Source organism: Rousettus aegyptiacus, unplaced genomic scaffold (genome assembly GCF_014176215.1).
Source record: "Rousettus aegyptiacus isolate mRouAeg1 unplaced genomic scaffold, mRouAeg1.p scaffold_m13_p_4, whole genome shotgun sequence".
NCBI classification, from domain to species: Eukaryota; Metazoa; Chordata; class Mammalia; order Chiroptera; family Pteropodidae; genus Rousettus; species Rousettus aegyptiacus.
Window position 1 is genome coordinate 93047819 of NW_023416307.1, and position 20118 is coordinate 93067936.

General features: G+C 37.7%; 1 pseudogene; it reads right to left on the minus strand.

Annotated features, from left to right (window-relative positions):
• Window positions 1–404: 404 nt before the first annotated feature.
• LOC107500833 lies at window positions 405–1766 on the minus strand (annotated as a pseudogene).
• Window positions 1767–20118: the final 18352 nt, after the last annotated feature.

Consider the following 20118-nt stretch of genomic DNA (forward strand, 5'->3'; position numbering starts at 1 on the left):
CGGTTATATTAGAGAGATCGTTATGTTGGTTGAGCAAAGTACTGGAAGTCCAACTTCATTCGTAGTGTATGTAAAGGGCTGTTTGAAATGATGCAGTTTTTTTTCTTTTTCTTTTTTCTCATTAAACTTTATTTTAATGGGGTTTCAAAATGCTGTGACCGATTTTTGGTCAAGTTGTTTCCATTAAAAAGTACTGATTTTAAAAATTAATAACTTAAAAACTGCCACACACACACACATAAAACCATTTGGTCCAAAAAACATTTTCCTTTCCTTCTGAAGGTTTTACTGTGACCATGAACCAGTCTTTTACTATAAAACTTAAATGGCCAATGGAGACAAACAGTTCTGAGACTGTTCTTTCACCACTGATTGACTGGGGTGGCAGGTGTTGGGGATAATATTCATTTAGCCTTCTGAGCTTTCTGGGCAGACTTGGTGACCTTGCCACCTCCAGATGCCTTCTTGCCCACTGCTTTGATGACACCCACAGCAACTGTCTCTCTCATGTCATGAACAGCAAAACGGCCCAGAGGGGGGACAGTCAGAGAATCTCTGAACGCATGTGGGCTTGCCAGGAACCATATCAACAATGGCAGCATCACCAGATTTCAAAAACTTTGGGCCATCTTCTAGCTTTTTCCCAGAACGACAATGAATCTCCTTCAGCTCAGCAAATTTGCAAGCTATGTGAGCTAGGTGACAATCCAGCACAGGTGCATATCCGGCACTGATTTGGCCTGGGTGGTTCAGGATAATCACCTGAGCCATGAAGCCAGCTACTTCCATTGGCAGGTCATTTTTGCTGTTGCCAGACACATTGCCACGATGAACATTTTTGACAGACACATTCTTGACATTAAAGCCCACATTGTTACCAAAAAGAGCTTCACCCAAAGCTTCATGGGGCATTTCAACAGACTGTACTTCATTTGTAATGTTGACTGAAGCAAAGGTGCAAGGTATGAGAACACCAGTCTCCACTTGACCTGAAGGGACAGTACCAATACCACCAATTTTGTAGACATTCTGGAATGGCAAATGCAAAGGCTTGTTAGTTGGATGGGTTGGTGGCAGGATGCAATCAGAGCTTCAAGCAGCATGGTTCCACTTGCACTGCCATCTTTACAGGTAACTTTCCATCCCCTGAATCAAGGCATATTAGCACTTGGCTTCAGCATGTTGTCACGATTCCAACCAGAAGTTGGCACAAATGCTACTGCGTCAGGGTTGTAGCCTATTTTCTTAATGTAGGTGCTGACTTCCTCAATGATTTCCTCGTATCTCTTTTGGCTGTAAGGCGGCTTAGTGGAGTCTGTCTTGTTAACCAACAATTAGCTGTTTCACGCCCAGTGTGTAAACCAGAAGGGGTTGTTCATGGGTCTGCCCATTCTTGGAGATACCTGCTTCAAATTCACCAACACCAGCAGCAACCATCAGGACAGCACCGTTATCCTGTGACTTTATCATGTTTTTGATAAAGTCTCTGGGTCCTGGGGCATCAGTGATGGCCACATAATACTTACTGGTCTCGAATTTCCAAAGGGAGATATCAATGGTGATATCACACTCATGTTCAGCTTTTAATTTATCCAAGACTCAGGCATACTTGAAGGGGTCCTCCCCCATCTCAGCAGCCTCCTTCTCAAATTTTTTGATGGTTCTTTTGTCCATCCCACTACATCATCAGATGACCAGTTGTGGTAGACTTGCTGGAATCTGTGTCCAATGACAACAACATTGATGTGAGTCTTTTACTTTCCCATTTTGGCTTAGATTAGCGTTGGTTTTCATAACACTTGTGTTCTGGCAGCAAACCCATTGTGAAAAAGAAAGCTGAAAGGATGTATTTTTTAAGGTCCCTAGGGCTTCAAATTCTTTTTCTCACTCTTGTTCCACAATAGACACCTACCAGCAGTCAGGTACAGAATTACATACACAGCAGGCATCCTGCGTCACTTACTTTTTCTAGATTGGCTCATGTTGCAATCTAGGAATGGGCCTACAAATCTAGGACATTTTAGGATTGCATTTCCCCTTCTCTTCAAATAAAACCTAGAGCACACCACTAATGGCAACAATAAACTTGTAGCAGAGGAAAAGAAAGACTAAGCAAGAAAAATGAATTTAAAAAGAAAAACCATAAAAACATGTAATTATGTGCAGAATAATTATGACCCAGCTATACTTCGATTGGACACTTTCCAGATTATCCTCTCATCAGATATCTCTAGTGGGTCTGAAAATGTAGGCAGCCCAAAGCATTTTGACCAACATACCAGGAAAATAACTCTCCACTATCAAAATTATCAGAACCAAGAAAATTTTGAAATACCAAAATTAGCAGTCAGCTGAATCCTTTAGGGCAAAAACAAACAACCAAATCAGTAAGTGACCAGGTGGGTAGTACTTCAAATAAAGATTGATGATTAAACATTTTTTGAAAATCTCTACAAAAACCTTGGCCTTCAGAAAAAGAAATATGAGAACATTAGACACAATGAGCACCCAAGGATGTGATCAGATCCTCTCTAATTGTTGCTTCTTTACTTTTTTTTTGAGGTTAGATTTTCACTTATCCAAAATGCTAATAGTTCCATTATGTTCATTAATTTTGAAACGTAGGTATGATTACTTTAACGTTGTCTAAGAAATAGTAAATTAGTACACAGTATAATTTAGCCAATTATCTAGATCTGTGCTGCCCAATATGGCAGCCTCTAACCACAAGTGACTATTTAAATTTAAACTAAATTTGTATTAATTAAAATAAAATAAAGTTTAAAAATTCAGTTCCCCAGTTGGACTAAACACATTTCCAGTACTCAATAGCCAAAGCTGTTAGATGCTGCTGATCCAGATGACTGATTAGATTTTAAACTAAGTTGGCCTGGTATACAGGATAGCCAAACAGCTCTCATTTGCAAATAAATAAATAAGTTGTATATTTGACTTTTGCTAATAATTAATCTGACTTTCTGCTTATAACGTCTCTGCTGTGAGAACTCCCCTTCTAGCTTTCCTTACTCCCTCACCCTTCCTTCCTTTCCTTTGTTTATTCCTCTGTTGTCCGGTGAGAAAAATAATAATGCTCCTAAACATTCTCAACAGGATTAGCCTGTTGCTCTCACCTGTGGTGTTTAAAGCCAAAAGGAAAAGATAGAACTTAGATAAGGCAGATTTCAAAATAGCAACCAACTGGAGATTTATACTCTTTCTTTTGGAAATGAGCTTCCTGATTAGATTAAGTTCAAGTGTTTTTTTTTTGAAATTAAACAAAATTACATTATCTTAATGCTGTATTTTATTTACCCAAGTAAAGATAAAATAGCTTTTTATAAAAAATGACAAATATATTTGAAAATTTAAACAACAGCTTAATTATATTTTCAGAGGAGTTTTAAAAAAATTCAATGGCTTCTTTCTAAAGACATTTAGAAATTTTTTATAACATGTAAAATCTTATCAATATTTTTAAAAAATTAGAAATATTTTGGTATTTAGTTGGGTCAAATATATACAACAATTGGAGACACTAGTCCTATCGCTTAAATCATTAATAAAATCTTTCCTATCAAATTAGACACTCATTTTGAATTAAGTAATCTTTACATGAATGAAAATATTCATGCATTTTATCAATTGTACAACGATAGATTTAGATACCACAAAAAGGGAACTTTCTTTATCCCCCTGTAGCTGAAATTAAACCATCTCTTATGCCCTTGATGGCAAAATCTTCATCTTGCCTATTGACTTTAAACTCGATCACTCCCAGGTTTTTAGTTTATTCTGGGGAATTACACCAGCAATTCAGTGACCATCAATTCCTTCTCTCCTTTCTCTTCCCCTTCTCCAAAGGGTGATCTCATTCATTCATTCATTCATTCATTCCCCAAATATTTACTGAACTCCTCCTACATACCAGGAACTAGGAATCGAGGATATGATGGTAAATAAGACTAAGTCCTTGCTCCTGTGGAACACATGTTCCAGTGGGGGAGATAGGAAATAAGAAAGCAAACAATAAACACATGAAAAACATACAGCGATAGAGACTCTGTAGGGAATTGAAACAGAGTGTTGTGATAGAGGCCTGGGTGAGCAAAGGGATCCTCCCTGTGGTAGGGTAAAATTGAAAACTGAATAATAAGAAAACCAGCCTTGAGAAGAGAACACAAGAACTTTAGGTGAAGGTAACAGTAAGCACAAAGACTCTAAAGTGAGAAAGAGATTGACTTCTGGTTTCCGATGTCTTCCATGGTCTTCAGCATCAGCAAAAGGGTTCACGGCCACATCTCCTCCCTGACCCAGAGAAATGCACAAGGCCACCTCAGTCAGTGAGGAACTTGGGCAACTAGAAAATTTTAGGAAAGAGAAACTTTAATATTATCTCAGACTTTTATCACATAAGAGTAAAAATTCTTTGATAAACCTGTGTATTTCTTCCTTTTTATTTTATATATCTTGCCTTGCTTATTTGTGGCTTTTAGTAGAATATAGAAATGGTACTCGGAAAGTCTGGAGCTTGATACAGCATAGCATTTAAAAGAAGAGACAAAATGACCATTTTTCTTTGACAAGAGCATCATCTTTCTTGCAGGACCACACTGGTTAGTTGTTGCTTTTGCCTTAGTTGAGCACCTAAACAAGATAGTACATATCGCAAAATGGTTAGGAACATTCTTTATGTCAATGTGATTTTAAAAAACATATATACAAACAAAATAAATCTAATGTTCTCCTTATAATCTTTAAATATTATCTATTCCTTGAGGCTATGTCATCTACCCATCAATCTACACATCCATGCAACCAACCATCCACATATTAGGCATAATTGAGCATCTGAAGGTGAGACTCCTTCTCTATTCAGCCCTCTCTGACTCCTTTAACGTTTATTTCTCTTCCTTCCCTTGGAATCCTTATGGCCCTTTTTCCATACTGCACAGTTTAGCACTTTATGATGTGTCACACGTATTATTCATTCTGATAGTTGCAATGGTAGCAAGAATCAGATAGATATTACTCTCAGTTTACTAACGAGGAAACCAAGACCTGGAGTATTGACATATGTGAGAGCTCTATTCTTCTCCTAAATATCGATTTGCTTAGTTTTTTAAATAAAGTTAAACATATACTTTTGTCTCAGTAATCTCACCCCTAATTATTTTCCAAAAGAAATAAGAATATATGTCCACACAAAGACTTGTACATGAATGTTTATTGTAGCTTTACTCACAATAGCTCAAAGTTAAACTTGTCCAGGTGTTCATCAATAAGAGAATAAATAAACTGTGGTATACAATGGAAAAATTACTCAGAAACCAAAAGGAACAAACTACTGAACATGGATGAATCTCAAAAACGTTATGCTGAGCAAAAGAAGCCAGACCTATAAGAGTATTACTATATGATCCAATTTATATGAAACTTTACAGCAAGTTAAACTGAATCTGGAGAGATAGAAAGCATATTAATGGCTGTCTGGGGCCAGAAATAGAATTGGGTAGTAGGTGAACATAGACTTCAAACAGGCAAAAGAGAACTTTTCGGGGTGGTGAAAATCTTCTCTATCTTAATTGTAGTGGTGGTTACATGGGTGTTTGCTTTTATCAAACCCTTTGAACTGTACACTTAAAGTGGATGCACTTCATTGTATGCAATTTATATCTCAATAGAGATAATTTAAAAAATACAGATCTACCTGTACAGTGTATATATACATATGTACAAACATATATGTACGTATACAAAATTTCCTCCTTATCTGTATTAGAAGAGTAATGGGATGAGGCTATAGGGAACTGTATACGTCAGAAAGTTCCGGAAAAAGATGATATTGTACCTTGAATGAGAATATTTCTTAGCTTTGAAGATAACATGCAATGAGCAGGTAGAAATATGTTCTCAAATACAGGAGTAAGGCCACTGCACAAACTTGAAACTTGGCTTTCGGGAGAGGAGACCTCTAGATCTCCTAATAACTTGGTATTGCAATAAGGTGTCATTAAAAATGGAACCCTGAGGTGGCCCTACCTGTGGCCTGACTTTAGCAGACATAGGTATGGGGCAAGGAGGAGTTAGTGATAGATCAGGCAAGGAGAAGGACTATATACTGTCTGGTGGGTCAGCCAGGCCCCCACTGAATTTAAGCCCTCCAACTGCCCCTGGCTCCCCCTGGAGACTGGGACTCTCCAGTGGGGATGGAAATGGGAAAACCTTTCTCAAAGTGTGGACCCAAAAGAGCCGATTGCTCACAGGTGAGATGACCAGAAATCTGTCCTTTTGGAGAATCCAACTTTGTGCTGGTTGCCGGGAGCTCTGTGGTATTGAACTGCTTGGCTACAGATTCCTGGTCAGAGTGACGTGGAGCAGCAGCAGTCAGCAGGCCTTGTGCCAAATGGATGTTTGTTGTCAATGCCCCCTTCTTGTGAGAATAGTGCGTGGATTGTCCTTTGGGACTCTTGGTCCAAGTATTCTTAGTGAGGACAGAACCACCCTGGTTCTCTGGGAGAGCAATGACTCAGGCACAGTTACTCAGAGCTTCACACTCCCCTGGCCATAATTTTTTTCAAGGATGAGCATATAACTGCTCCCTTCCCAAAGCCAATAGGATGCCATGAGACATTTTTGGAGAATGAGACATTTCTGAGAAGAGTAGAATTTTTCCTCCAAAGCTGAAACCTGAGAAGACTTAGGGTTAGATCTGCCATCACCATCTTGGTACTACTGGAGCCATCTCAGAGGAAATCAGGTAAGAAATGGAGAGAAATCAAGTCCTAAAGACAGTGCTAGGCCTTGAATCTAACCATGACTGACAAGTCTATCCTTGGATTTTTTGTTTTTTCACTCAGTTTCCCAATAAATTCCTTTTTTTGCTTAAACCTGCTGGGGTCACATTTTCTGTCACATACAACCGAAGGGGCAAACTTCTCTTGCTCCCTCTGCCTGGAGTTACCTCACCCTACCCCACCCCCATCTACTGGCAAACACCTCTTTCAAGACTCACTTTAAGCACCAATCATTTATGAGTTTTTCTTGGCTTCCCTGCCTCAGATAGAACTGACTCCTCTTTATTTTTCCCTTTGTACTCTGTATACACTTCTATCACAGCACCTAAATTACTTAGAATTTTTATTCTTATGGGTGTGGCTTTCTTTCTATGAAGCCGTAAAGTTGTTGAGGTCAAGAGCTGTCTATCTGTGGCCTTTGCATTCTCAGAGTCTAACCTAATGTCTGACACATAGTGGGTGCATGATTAGTATTTGTTGCATGAATGAATGAATGAATGAATGAATGGAGTGAAAATCTAATATAAATTTTCCAAAAAGAGATATTTATATCTCAGCAAGTGGACAGAGTACGGCCATAGAGAATTTGGGATGGACAACGGAAAGAACCGATCTGTCTCTCTGTCAGTCAGTCAGTTAGTCACTGTCTGTCTATCTGAATGTCCCTGGCAATCATTCAAAACTGGGACTTCCACACTGGAAGAGTGACTCATGCTTGGGAAGAGGAAAGGCAGGGCTGTTTAAATGCAACCTACACCCAGCACTGATTTTTGTGGCAACTATTGCCAAACCCTGCTCTTAGGTGGGAAGCTCAAGGAGTAGCTCTGGAAAGCCAGGGGCACGAAAGCTGAGGAAATGAGATGGGGTGCATATGATGGCACAGTTTCTAATATTTAACAAGTTCTTATTGATCGATTTAATCTATTTCTCACAGATACTTTTCTCTCTTCATTAATATGAGATGCTGCATGAAATTATAAATATGGCCAATAATAGAATAAAATGACATTAGTAGATGTCAACAGAAAATGTTTGAAATATCAAATAATATTCCAAAACTATCCTCAAGATAATATTAGTAAATAGGTCTGATTAATTATCACGTTTGGGTGTACTGATCTTGCAGACATTTTTTATTTCCCAACTCCAAGCTCTACCATCTATTAGCTAGAATACCTTGGGCAAGTCATTCAGCATATCAAGGATATAATTTTTTTACCAGTAAAACCATCATCCCTACTTATATCTCACAGTTGTAATGATGATTAAATAAAGGGAGAGAAGGGGAATTGGAATAAAATTGGATGCTTTTTGTGTTCCCAATCTTGTGCTATTTATTTTATAGATTGCCTTTGTCTTGATTTTCTTGGTTGCAAATAACAGAGAAAAACAACGCAAATAGCCTTAAGCAAAACCAAAACATGTTCGCTCTTATAACTAAAAAATCTGAAGATAGAGCTGGGCTCCAATGATATCACTGGAATCCAGCCACTCTCTCTCATCTCTGTTCTCCTCAATGTTGGCTCAGTTTCCAAAGATTACTGTCCCTTGTGGTCACAAGATACTTCCAGCAGCAGCAGACCTCATTTAAGTCTATTAGAAAGAAGTAATTATCCTTTTCCTAGGATTCCGAGCAAAAACCTCGTTGAGTTATATTGACTCTGTTGGGATCATGTGCCCATATCCAAACCAATCATTGTGATTTAAAAAAAAAAAAAAGCCATATTCTATCTGATTGCCTAGGCTGTCACATGCCCATACCCTACCATCATTTTATGAATTGAGAGAAAAAAAGTTGGTGATCCCCCTGAGGGAAATTGTGCTTTGGTTACTAGTAGAGGGAATGGAGGCTGAGTGACAAAACAACAGATGTCAATTATCCATATGTAACTCTTAATACCTCAGGCCACACTCGGGTGATAGTAGTGGCAGATGGGAGGGATAAATAGGGTCACAAGATCATAAAACTAGAATTCCTCTAGCTTTATCTTAACCTGATATGTGGGAACTCCAGCCCCTCAGCTTCTTTCCAAACTATTCTAGGAGTCCCTAGACACTTTGGTGAGGATTCTGATATGTACTTATGAAACAGTTGTTTGGGGTAGCACTCAAGACATATAACCTCTTCCCCTTTGCCATGGCATCACCCTGTGATGTTTCTGTGGCTGCCAGGGCCAAAGCACAATGTTACTGCTGCAGTCTCCAATCCCTTTAAATGTCACAGAGACACTGCCTAGGTTGCTAAAAGGACCAAGCCCTTAAAAGAAAAAAAATGTCTCTTCCCACTTCTCCAACAGGGATATAATGCGAGGAGAGTACCCTGTACTTTTGTTTCTGCCATCCAGTCCCTCTTACCTGACAGATAGGGGTCAGGTGATGCATGCTCAGCCAACAGTAAGCCAGGGACTGGGGCTGGAGCACAACTATTTGTGGGTGTAAAACCAAGGGAATGAAGCCATGGAGCCAAGGGAGATTCCTGGATATAGTACCCTATTCAAGTCTCAGTCCAGAGCTTATGTATAATGAGGTAGAGGGGCAGATAGTTGAGGAGTACCAAAGCGGAGAGGCAGACTTGAGCTTGAGTTGATTGCCTGATGAATATCCCACAGCTGCTCGCCCAGAGCTTCTGTCTAGGCAGGCATGGTATTGTGAGAAGGGTTATGCTTATTGGCCACAGGAATTGTACTAAAACAGTCCTGTGTGTTATTACTTACTCTTCCTTGCAGTCCTCATGCTCTACAAGTCCCTGGGGGCTGGGCCAGCCTTAAATCTAAATGGTAAACTACTGAGAACCATGCCTCTCATTCAAGGATAGCTTATTATTGCTCTTGGGTGGACATTATAATAACAACACTTAATACTAATTGAGAACTTGCTGTGTGCCAGGCAGAGTTTTAAGGGCTTTACATATGTTATCTCCTTTAGTCTTATAGCAATTCTATGAGTTAGGAATGATTATTATCCATAGTTTTTAGATGAGGTCATTGAGGCAAAGAAAGTTTTAGTAAATGTAATTCTACCTGGACGCTAGATATTTGTCTGTCTTGATCACTGATGTGTTTCCATTGCCTGACTTACGACAGTTAATAAATATTTTCTTAATTGATGAATGTGCAGTGGATGCCATGGTGGGCCTCCTTGATGTCTTGTTTAGGACCTAAACATCATTCTTTTGGCTGCTGGGATGTCAGCTACCAATGATTCCTAGCCGGCATCCATCTGGGAATTTCCCACAGGACAAGGTTACAATCCTTCCCCAAGGACTGTTTGCAGTGGCTGGTCTATGAGGTAGTTAAAAAGATCAGTCCCAACTTGGAAATATTCTGAAGGGTCATCCCAGTTCCCACTGAGGATGGAATCAACTAGGCCTCTGTTGCATCTTCACTGCAGTTTAACCTCTCTCTCTACAATTTTGCTTTCCTCACTTCTTTGTAGGTGTCATTACTGACTATAGCCCTCAGTAAACCACTTGCACACAAGTCTCTATCTCAGTTTGTTTCCAGGGAACTGACTTAGGGAAGATGAAACATATTATTCATTCGTCTCAACAGTCCTCTCTACAGGTTGGCCCTTTTTCTGGAGCTGTTTGAGGTGACATGACAGCTGGTTGCTCCAAAAAGTCTTGTTAACTGCTGCAAATGTCTTTGATCCCCCACACTGAAACCTTGAAAGTTCAGGAATATGCCATTTCTCATCATAGCTGCTGTCACTAAAGCTGAAATTCTTTGTTTAGCTTTAATGTACAGAGATGGAACTCTCACAGAAGCTCTGTCCCAGATTTACAGTCCTTCCTATCTACCCTCCACCCCAGGAACCTTCTTGGGTCATGCCAGCTGCCAAGGCTTCGGTGACCAGCAACAATACTCCCCCCATAAACTAATGGCCCCTCAGCCATTAGTTCCGTCTTCTTCCTGCAAGGCGAATTCCCTTGGAGCTCTCTTGTTCTTTCTTCCCATTTGTCTGTTGGTCAGGTCCACATTATGGACTTCTGAACCACAAAATGGGTCTACTTTCTCCCCGTGGCTCCTCTGTAGATTTACCTTACTCTCCACGCTCCTCACCTCTCCTCAAGAACTACCAAGCTCGGAGAATACCGAATGTATAGGAACAAGGAGGAAAAAAATTTGCTTACACTGACACAGTTCAGATAATGTCTTATTATATACGGCAGAGGAGTTAAGAAGTCAGACAAACCTGGTTTCCTTATTTACCCATCTGTAAAATGGGGACACCCCATAAAGTTGTAAAAAGTTGTAAAGATACTTAAATAAAGTATATCATGTAAAGCACTTGGCATTGTGCCTGGCCTGAAATGAATGTTCCATAAATGGCATCTGTGCCATGTATTACGTTAGCAAGATTTTCTCTTTTTAAATTTCTTTTATTATAAGTTTCAGTTATACAATACATTGATTAGACATTTTTATAGTTTATGAAATGATCCCCCCAATTACTCTATCATCCATGTAGCTCTACACATAGCCATTACATTACTACTAACTATTTTCCCTATGCTGTACTCCCCATCCCCGTGACTACTAATATGTTCCTCTTTAACACTTCAGCAATTTTTCTCAACCCCCTAACCCTCCTCCCCTCTGACCATCACCAGATGGTCCTCTATATTTGTTATTCTGTTTTTGACTAGTTTGTTCTTTTTGTTCCTTAGATTCTCCATATAAGTGAAGTCATATGGTATTTATCTTTCTCTGTCTGACTTATTTCACTCAGCATAATAACCTCTAGGTACATCCATGTCCTTACAAATGATAGGATTTCATTTTTTATGGCTGAGTAATATTCCATTGTATATGTGAACTATAACTTCTTTATCCAATCGTCTGTTGTTAGGCATTTGGGTTGCTTCCATATCTTGGCTATTGTGAATAATGGCACTGCCTGAACATATGGATGCGTATATCTTTTTGAATTAGTGGTTTGGTTTTATTTGTATAAATACCCAGAAGTACAATTGCTGGGTCAAAAAGTAGATCCATTTTTTTATTTTTTTGAGGAACCTCCAGACTGTTTTCCATAGTGGATGTACCAATTTTCGATCCCACCAACAGCATACCAAGGTTCCCTTTTCTCCACATCCTCGCCGACACTAGTTGTTTTTTGATTTATTGATGATAGCCATTCTGACAGGTGTAAGTGATATCTGAATGTGGTTTTAATTTGCATTTCATGATTAGTGATCTCGAGCATTGGTTTATATGTCTATTGGCTGTATGTATGTCCTCTTGGGGAAAATGTCTGTTCAGGTCCTCTGCCTATTATTAAATCAGATTACTTGTTTTTTTTTGTTTTTTTTTTTTTTTGTTTTTGTGTGTGTGTTAAGTTGTATGAGTTTCTCATATAGTTTGAATATTAACTCCTTATCAGATGTATCATTGGTGAATATATTCTCCCATTTAGTAGACTGTATTTTCATTTTGTCAGTGGTTATCTTTGCTGTGCAAAACCTTCTTAGTTTGATGTAGTCCCACTTGTTTATTTTTTCTTTTCCTTCCCTTGTCTGAGGACATATACAAAAAAAAAATATTACTAAGACCAATGTCAGAGAGTTTACTGCCTATGTTTTCCCCTAAAAGTTTTATGCTTTTAGGTCTTACATTTAAGCATTTAATCCATTTTGAGTTTATTCTTGTGTATGGTGCAAGGTGGTCCAGTTTCATTATTTTTTGTATGTATCTGTCCAATTTTCCCAACACAATTTATTGACTAGACTGTCTTTACCCCATTGTATGCCCTCACCTCCTTTGTCATGTATTAAATGAACATATAGACATTGATTTATTTCTGGGCTCTCTACTCTGCTCCATTGAACTATGTACCTGTTTTTATGCCATTACCATGCTGTTTTGATTATGGTAGCCTTGTAGTTTGATATCAGGTAGCGTGATACCTCCAACTTTGTTCTTCTTTCTCAAAATTGTGTGGCTATTCAGGATATTTTATGGTTCCATATAAAATTTTGGATTATTTGTTCTAGTTCTCTGAAAAATGTTCTCTCTTTCAAAAAAAAATTGATATTTTGATAGGGGTTGCATTGAATCTATAGAATGGTTTGGGTAGTATGGACATTTTAATAACGTTGATTATTCCAACCCGTGAGCATGGTATAAGCTTCCATTTATTTGTATCTTCTTCAATTTCTTTCTTCAGTGACATAATTTTCTGAGAACAGGTCTTTTACCTCCTTGGTTAATTTGATTCCTTGGTATTTTATTATTTTTGATACAATTGTAAATGGAATTGTTTTCCTAATTTCTCTTTCTGAAAGTTTGTCATTGGTGTATAAAAATGCAACCATCTTCTAAATATATTAATTTTGTATCCTGCTACTTTACTGAATTTATTAATTAGTTCTAACAATTTTTTTTGGTGGAATCTTTAGGGTTTGCTGTATATATTATCATGTAATCTGCAAATAATGACAGTTTTGCTTCTTTCTAATTTGGATTCCTTTACCTTCTCTTTCTTGTCTGATTACTATAGCTAGGACTTCCAATACAACATCAAACAGAAGTGGTGAAAGTGGGCATCCTTGTCTTGTTCCTGATCTTAAATAAAATGCTTTTAGCCTTTCCCCATTGAGTATGATGTTAGCTGTAGGCTTGCCATATATGTCCTTTATTATGTTGAGGTATGTTCCCTGTGTTCTTACTTTGCTGAGAGCTTTTATCATAAATGGATTCTTTGTCTAATGCTTTTTCTGTATCTAGAGATGTGATAATTTTATTTTTATCTTTCAATTTGTTAATGTGGTATACCATATTAATTGATTTGCAGATATTGTGCCAATCTTGTATCCCAGGAATAAATCCAACTTGATCGTGGAGTATGATCTTTTAAATATATTGCCGAATTTGGTTTACTAATATTTTGTTGAGGATTGTGCATCAATGTTCATAAGGAATATCAGCCTACAGTTTTATTTTCTTGTCATGGCTTTGTCTGATTTTTCAATCAGGGTAATAGTATCCCCATAAAAAAAAACTAGGGAGCCTTTCTCCTCTTGAATTTTTTGGAATAATTTGAGAAGAATAGGTGTTAATACTTCTGTTAATGTTTGGTAAAATTCACCGAAGAAGCCATTTGGTCCACTACTGTTGTTTTTCTGGGAGTTTTTTGATTACTGATTCAATATCTTTGGTGGGAATCGGTCGGTTCAGATTTTCTGTTTCTTGAGAGAGTATATGTTTCTAGGAATGTCTATTTCTTCCAGATAGTCCAATTTGTCAGTGTATAATTGCTTGTACTATTTTCTTATAGTCCTTTGTATTTATGTGGAGTATGTTGTGACTTCTCTTTTATTTCTGATTTTATTTCCTTGGGTCCTCTCTCTCCTTTTTTCTTGATGAGTCTGGTTAAAATTTTATAAATTTTGTTTATCCTTTCATAAAACCAGCTCTTGGTTTCTTTTATCTTTTGCATTGTATTTTTAGACTATTTCATTTATTTCTGCTCTGATTTTTATTATTTCTTTCCTTCTACTCACTTTGGATTTTATTTGCTGTTCTTTTTCTAGTTCTTTTAAGTGTAAGAATAGATTGTTTATTTGAGATTTTTCTTGTTTCTTGAGGTGGCACTGTATTGCTACGGTTTTTCCTCTTAAGACTGCTTTTGCTGTGTCTCAGATTTTGAGTGGTGTTTTTATTTTCATTTGTCTCAAGCTATCTTTTGGTTTCTTCCTTGATCTCATTGTTACCCTATTAATTGTTTAGTAGCATGTTATTTAACCTCCATGTGTTTGTGTATTTTTTTTCTTTTTGTTTTCTTATAGTTGATTTCTAGTTTCATACCATTTTGGTTGGAGAAAACACTTGATAGATTTCAATCTTATTAAATTTATTTAGGCTTTTTTAGTGGCCTAACATGTGCTCTATCCTGGAAAATGTTCCACGTGCCACACAACTCAGTCTTTCCCTCATATGTTTCTTGTGTGTCCCAGGATGCTGACCAGGACGAGCATCTGCAAGCAAATAAGTCTGTGCCCAGGCTCTTTAAGTGGGACATCTGAGTTTTCACATTCTTTCCATCTCACCCAGAAGGCCAGAATCCCCACTGATTTTTATAGTCAAATTTTGTGGGAACTCCTCTTCCTGGGATTGGATCCCTGAGCTGGGGAGCCCCTGTGATGGGTAGGGATCCTCAATCCTTCATGGGGATCTCTACAGTCACGCTCTCTCTCCCAGTGCTCAACCACCATGCACAGGTATGGGGCCAGCCCGTTTTCTCTGCCCTTCCTACTGGTCTCAAAGTGACTTTTTCTTTATACCTCAGATGTATATGATATGATCAGCTAGATTTCAGGTGGTTCTCCAAGTTGACCGTGTTATAATTTGGTTGTAATTTTAATGTGGTCATGGGAGGAGGCAAACGCTGCTTTTCCCTAGTCTGCCATTACTTTGACCAAAATCTCTCTCCACTTAGTCTTCACATTGTAATCAGACTGTTTTTGTTTGTTTGTTTGTTTTGAAGTGCAAGTATTATCCCCTTACTTAAACCCTACAATGGTAATTACATTACTTTTAGGGATGAGTTGCAGACTCATCACAGCTCACAGGCTCTATGGTATCTGCAGATTTGGCCCTGAAATGGCAAGTTGGTTTTATCCTAAGATTGTTTAATGGTTCCCACTGCCCTCAGGATATAGGTCAAATGTGCAGTCAGTAAGACCTTCTTTTATTCCCTGACTCCTGTCTGCTCTTCAGCTCATTCCCTAGTCATCCTGAGCCTCCTCCAGGTCCTGGAATGTGCCACAGTCACCTCTGTGCTAAGCCCATGCACCTGCTGCAGTTTCCTTCCTTTCTGCATTAGCCCTTTACTGTTTATTTTTGCAATTTTCCATGGTTTCTTCATTCAGGAAGTCTTCCCAGACTTTCAAGTCTAGGTTAGGTGCCCCTACTTTGTGCTCTCATAGCCCCTTTTGTTTCATAGCTTCCACACTTTTGCATTGTGATTGTCAACTAGGCTGACAGATTTCCTGTTGGTGTAAACTGTAAGCTCTGTGTGGAAAGTACTATGTCTATTTTATTCATTGCAATATTCCCAGCACCATCTACCAATGTGTGACACATGGTAGGTATTCAACCAATGTGTTGGGTAAATAAATGTATGAATTCAACAAAAGTTATTACTATAATAATAAGAAAATTAGAAACAACAGCTATTAAATATTGTAATTCTTTCAAGCACTATTTACTAAGGGTCTGTCATGTGACAGGCAGTGGATTAAGAAACTGATTATGGAAAAGCTACTATGGAAACACCTTTAAAATGCAATCTGAGGTTAAGTAAATAAATAAAAACCAGAGTACAAAACTATATGTACACTATGATTACAACTTTAAAAAAATATGCAGGGGACAGCTTGGTGTTATGCAGTGATTTTAACTTTTTTTATTTTTAGTTAAAGCTTTTTTGTTGAAATGAAATCTTAGAAGCCCTATTTTTGTTTTTTTCTTAAAAAAATCACAGATTTTCTGCTTGATATAGGGGTGGAGGCCAGAGCCTACCACACTTCTTTTCTATTTCTTTTCTCTCAGCCCCTGCACCAACTACCACCACTGCCAAGCCAGAAGGCAGCCGCTGTGGCACATTCACAGAGGATTATTTGATAATCCCCAGAATAGATTTCTGGTTAAACATTGCATTTTAAAAACATGCGCTTTTCTTTGATCCCTTCCAAAACACCACAAAAAATGACAGCAAAGAAGCCAAAAAGGCCAAGTTCACAAGAACAGAGGGTATGAGTGAAGAGTCAGTGTCAACCTATTTTTGGAACATGGACAGGGGCTAGATGAGTGAGGACTAACTCAGCAGAGCTGAGAAAACTGAAACTTGAGTATCTAAAGATGGGGAACTGTTAAGAAAGAAGCCAATTTATGGCATAAAACTCCAGAAAAGCCCCAGAGTGGATGCTCAGATTCTTCTGAAAGAGAAAATGAGAGGCAGGGATGTAAACTGGAGGTTTATGGAAAGTCCTCTGAAGAAGTAGTCAGATCCCCAGGTTCCTTCTGCTTTTCTCAGCACTCAAATAATTACTTTATTATATTCCAGGAGAAGCCAGGTTTATGCTCTAGAGAAAGTGAACTAGAAGAGGCTCCACTCAGGGACACAGGCCAAGCAAGAGTGGCAGAGATGCCTTACTGCACAAGGAAAATTAACTGATTGGTGCAGGGCTGCACATGGGTCAATTGAGTCCATCCTTGGCATTTATATTCTGAAGATGAGAGAAAAAACAGAGTTGAAAGCCATGTTTTCCCTCCACACAGAGAAAACACATCTGAAAAACAAAAGAATAAAGTCAACACAGATGAAAGAGAGAGAGAGACAGACAGACAGAGTGATTGTGTGTGTGTGTGTGTGTGTGTGTGTGTGTTTATCTTGGATGTGTGAAGTTCCTTGCTCTAGTCCTTGAGGTAATTGACTTTGAATAGATCCTTTGAATAGACTCTTCTTCCAATTCTGTAAACTACCCAGTATCCTTCTGTATTAATTTTCTAGGGTGGCTGCAACAAAGTACCACAGATTGGGTAGCTTAAACCTCATGGTCTTGGTTTATAGATGGCCTCTTTTCGCTGAGTCTTCCATGTGCTCCCTCTGTGTTGTCTGTGTCCTAATCTCCTCTTCTTACATGCACACCTGTCAGATAGGATTAGGGCCACTGAAAGATTTCATTCTACCTTAATTACCTCTTTAAAGACCCTGTCTCCAATGATAGTCATATTCTGAAGTACTGGCTGTTAGGACTTCAACATATGAAATTTACGAGGACAAAATTCAGCACATAACAACTAATATGGACAGCAAATAAATATTTTTTGAAATAACTTAAGCTATTTTTAATTTAGCTTCTGCCACTTGTACCCAAAGATCTCTGATTTATCGTTCACTCAGGTCTTGCGTACTGCCTTGCGAACATTATAGTCTTCTATAATTGTTCTTCAGATCTGCACTGCCTTTCGCCTTTTCCTGTGTTTATGTTCCTTAAAATGAGAAGTAGATTGTAGTTTGTACAGCCTATGGATGCAGATGATCAGATTAGTAGAGCTAATTGCCTCAATTTCTTCATCTGTAAAATGAAGATGGTGAAATAGCAAATTGTTGTGAAGATTTAATATGTAAATGATTATAAAGCATTTAGAACAGAGACTAGCATATGGTGAGTGTCCTGTAAGTATGTACTATTGTTCATTCATTCAGTAGTCTCTGCAGGAAATAACTGTATGTCATGAACATGATAGGTGCTTAATAAATATCTATTAATTCTAACTTGATAAATGTATGTGCTATAATAAGTAATTCTTAAAGGTAACATCAAATCTTTATTAATCAGTATATTATCCTCCAATGTCTTTTTTACTTTCTTTTTCATTGTTTAGTTAATGACCATGATAAACAACTAGAACTCTGGACCATCTATCTTAAATAATTTAAGCCATCTGGTACAATAAACAAGTGTGGAGCCATTTTCTTGTACTTTAGAAATTTTATAGTTCAGGATAGAGCCTGGGATGAAAGTCAAGGTTGCCGACTTCCAGTCATGGGTTCACTTCTTAACTATGAGACCAGACAAAAGTCTCATGGTCTCTGAGCTCTGGATTCTTTATAGGCTGAGGTTGGATTATATGCTCTTTATGGTCTCTCACTCTAACCTTCTATATTACTTACCTTTGAGAGAACATCTTACATGAGCTTCTCAGATCCCTGAAAGGTTACATCCTCCCTCCTTTTCTACTTTGAATATAACCTTTGGTAATATAACCTTAACATATAGATGTATTCCTGGATATCAGTTATACAAATGAGAAATAAATCATCAAAATTTAGCAAAGATCAGTATCAGTTATAGTATCTTCTACTAAGTTAAGCATTTTATTCTCTAATGGATAGCCATACTCCCAAAGAAATCAGTAAGATGGTAAGAAAGAATAAAAAATGTTATTTTATTTTATTAAACTTTAAATCACTGGCCAGTCTTAATTTCTTCAGAATAGTGTTTTGAGTCCTGACTTTGTGGTCAATTGGTTAGTCAGTCTGCACCGTAGAGTCTGATATGGGCAGGAGGTAGGAGTGTGAGGCACAAAGAAAGCAAAATACATGACGTCTGCTTTTAATGAGGCTTTCGTCTTGTGCTGGGAACACTGGCACAAAACACTCTTTCTGAACATGCGCACACTCCAGCATATGCAAAGTAACACCACAAAAATGTATTGACTGCCTACTCTGGTCCTAGGGACCGGTGCTGAACAAGGCAAAATTCTAGTCCCCATGGAGTCGATATTTTAGTTAAACATACATCTCTGAATAAAAAAAAGAAGATGAAGATAAAGTGAGGGTTAATTTCCCTCTAGAGGCCTCACGCTCGAGCAATAGGGGACAGTCTTTTCAGGCAGGGAAACTCTCCCATTCCTGGCTCTGTGCCTCCCTGCTTTGGGAAGCAATGGAATATCCCCTTGTGCATCTGACATACAGAATGGATCATTGTTTCACCGACCTTACTTTTACAACACTGCTTCAGCAATTATATGAAATGAAATGAATAATAATGAACAAGCAATCTCAGATTTGTCTTTTATTGAACATTGCATATGTAGTCATATCAATAAATTAGGTAATAAAATAAACTATTACAAGATAAAAAGAGGAAAAAGTAATAGATTAATACTTTTTAATTACATTCATTTTTCAAATGAAAGGGAAAAATTATAGACCAATATATTAATCTGTCACGGAAATGACTAATAATATAATAGGTTAATAGTAATTAGATAATAAGAAAAATAACATAAGGAACTCATTTTAATTTTTAAAGATATCATTCACACGCAGTAAATTTTTTCATGTATGAACTTGCACTTATTAAACAAAAACATTATATCTTATGGTTTGCACTCTTTCACTATTTTAAATTTTAATCATAAATAAAAGCTTCAAGAAGTAATATAGAATAAAAGATTTATACTGAAAGAGAATTGAAGTAGTACAAGTTCTGTTATGATCGCTACTGCCATTACTTATTTCCAATCCAGTGTTTAAATGCAGAAACAAATAGTTACACGGGAGTTGGACACATAAAGTGGACCCAAAGCAAGCATGAATGACTCTGAGCTATTATGAATTTATTCTCAAACAAATGCCTGTAGATAAGTCCATTTATGCCAAGGCTTCTCTGAATTGACTTCCATGTAGAATACAATGTTTATTAAAAGATAAGCAATAAAATGTGCTAATTTTATTTATTACAAAATTGAAGAATAACTGTAAAAAATTTTTAAACTTAGATTAACAAAAGATTTGGGAGCGGGAAGAG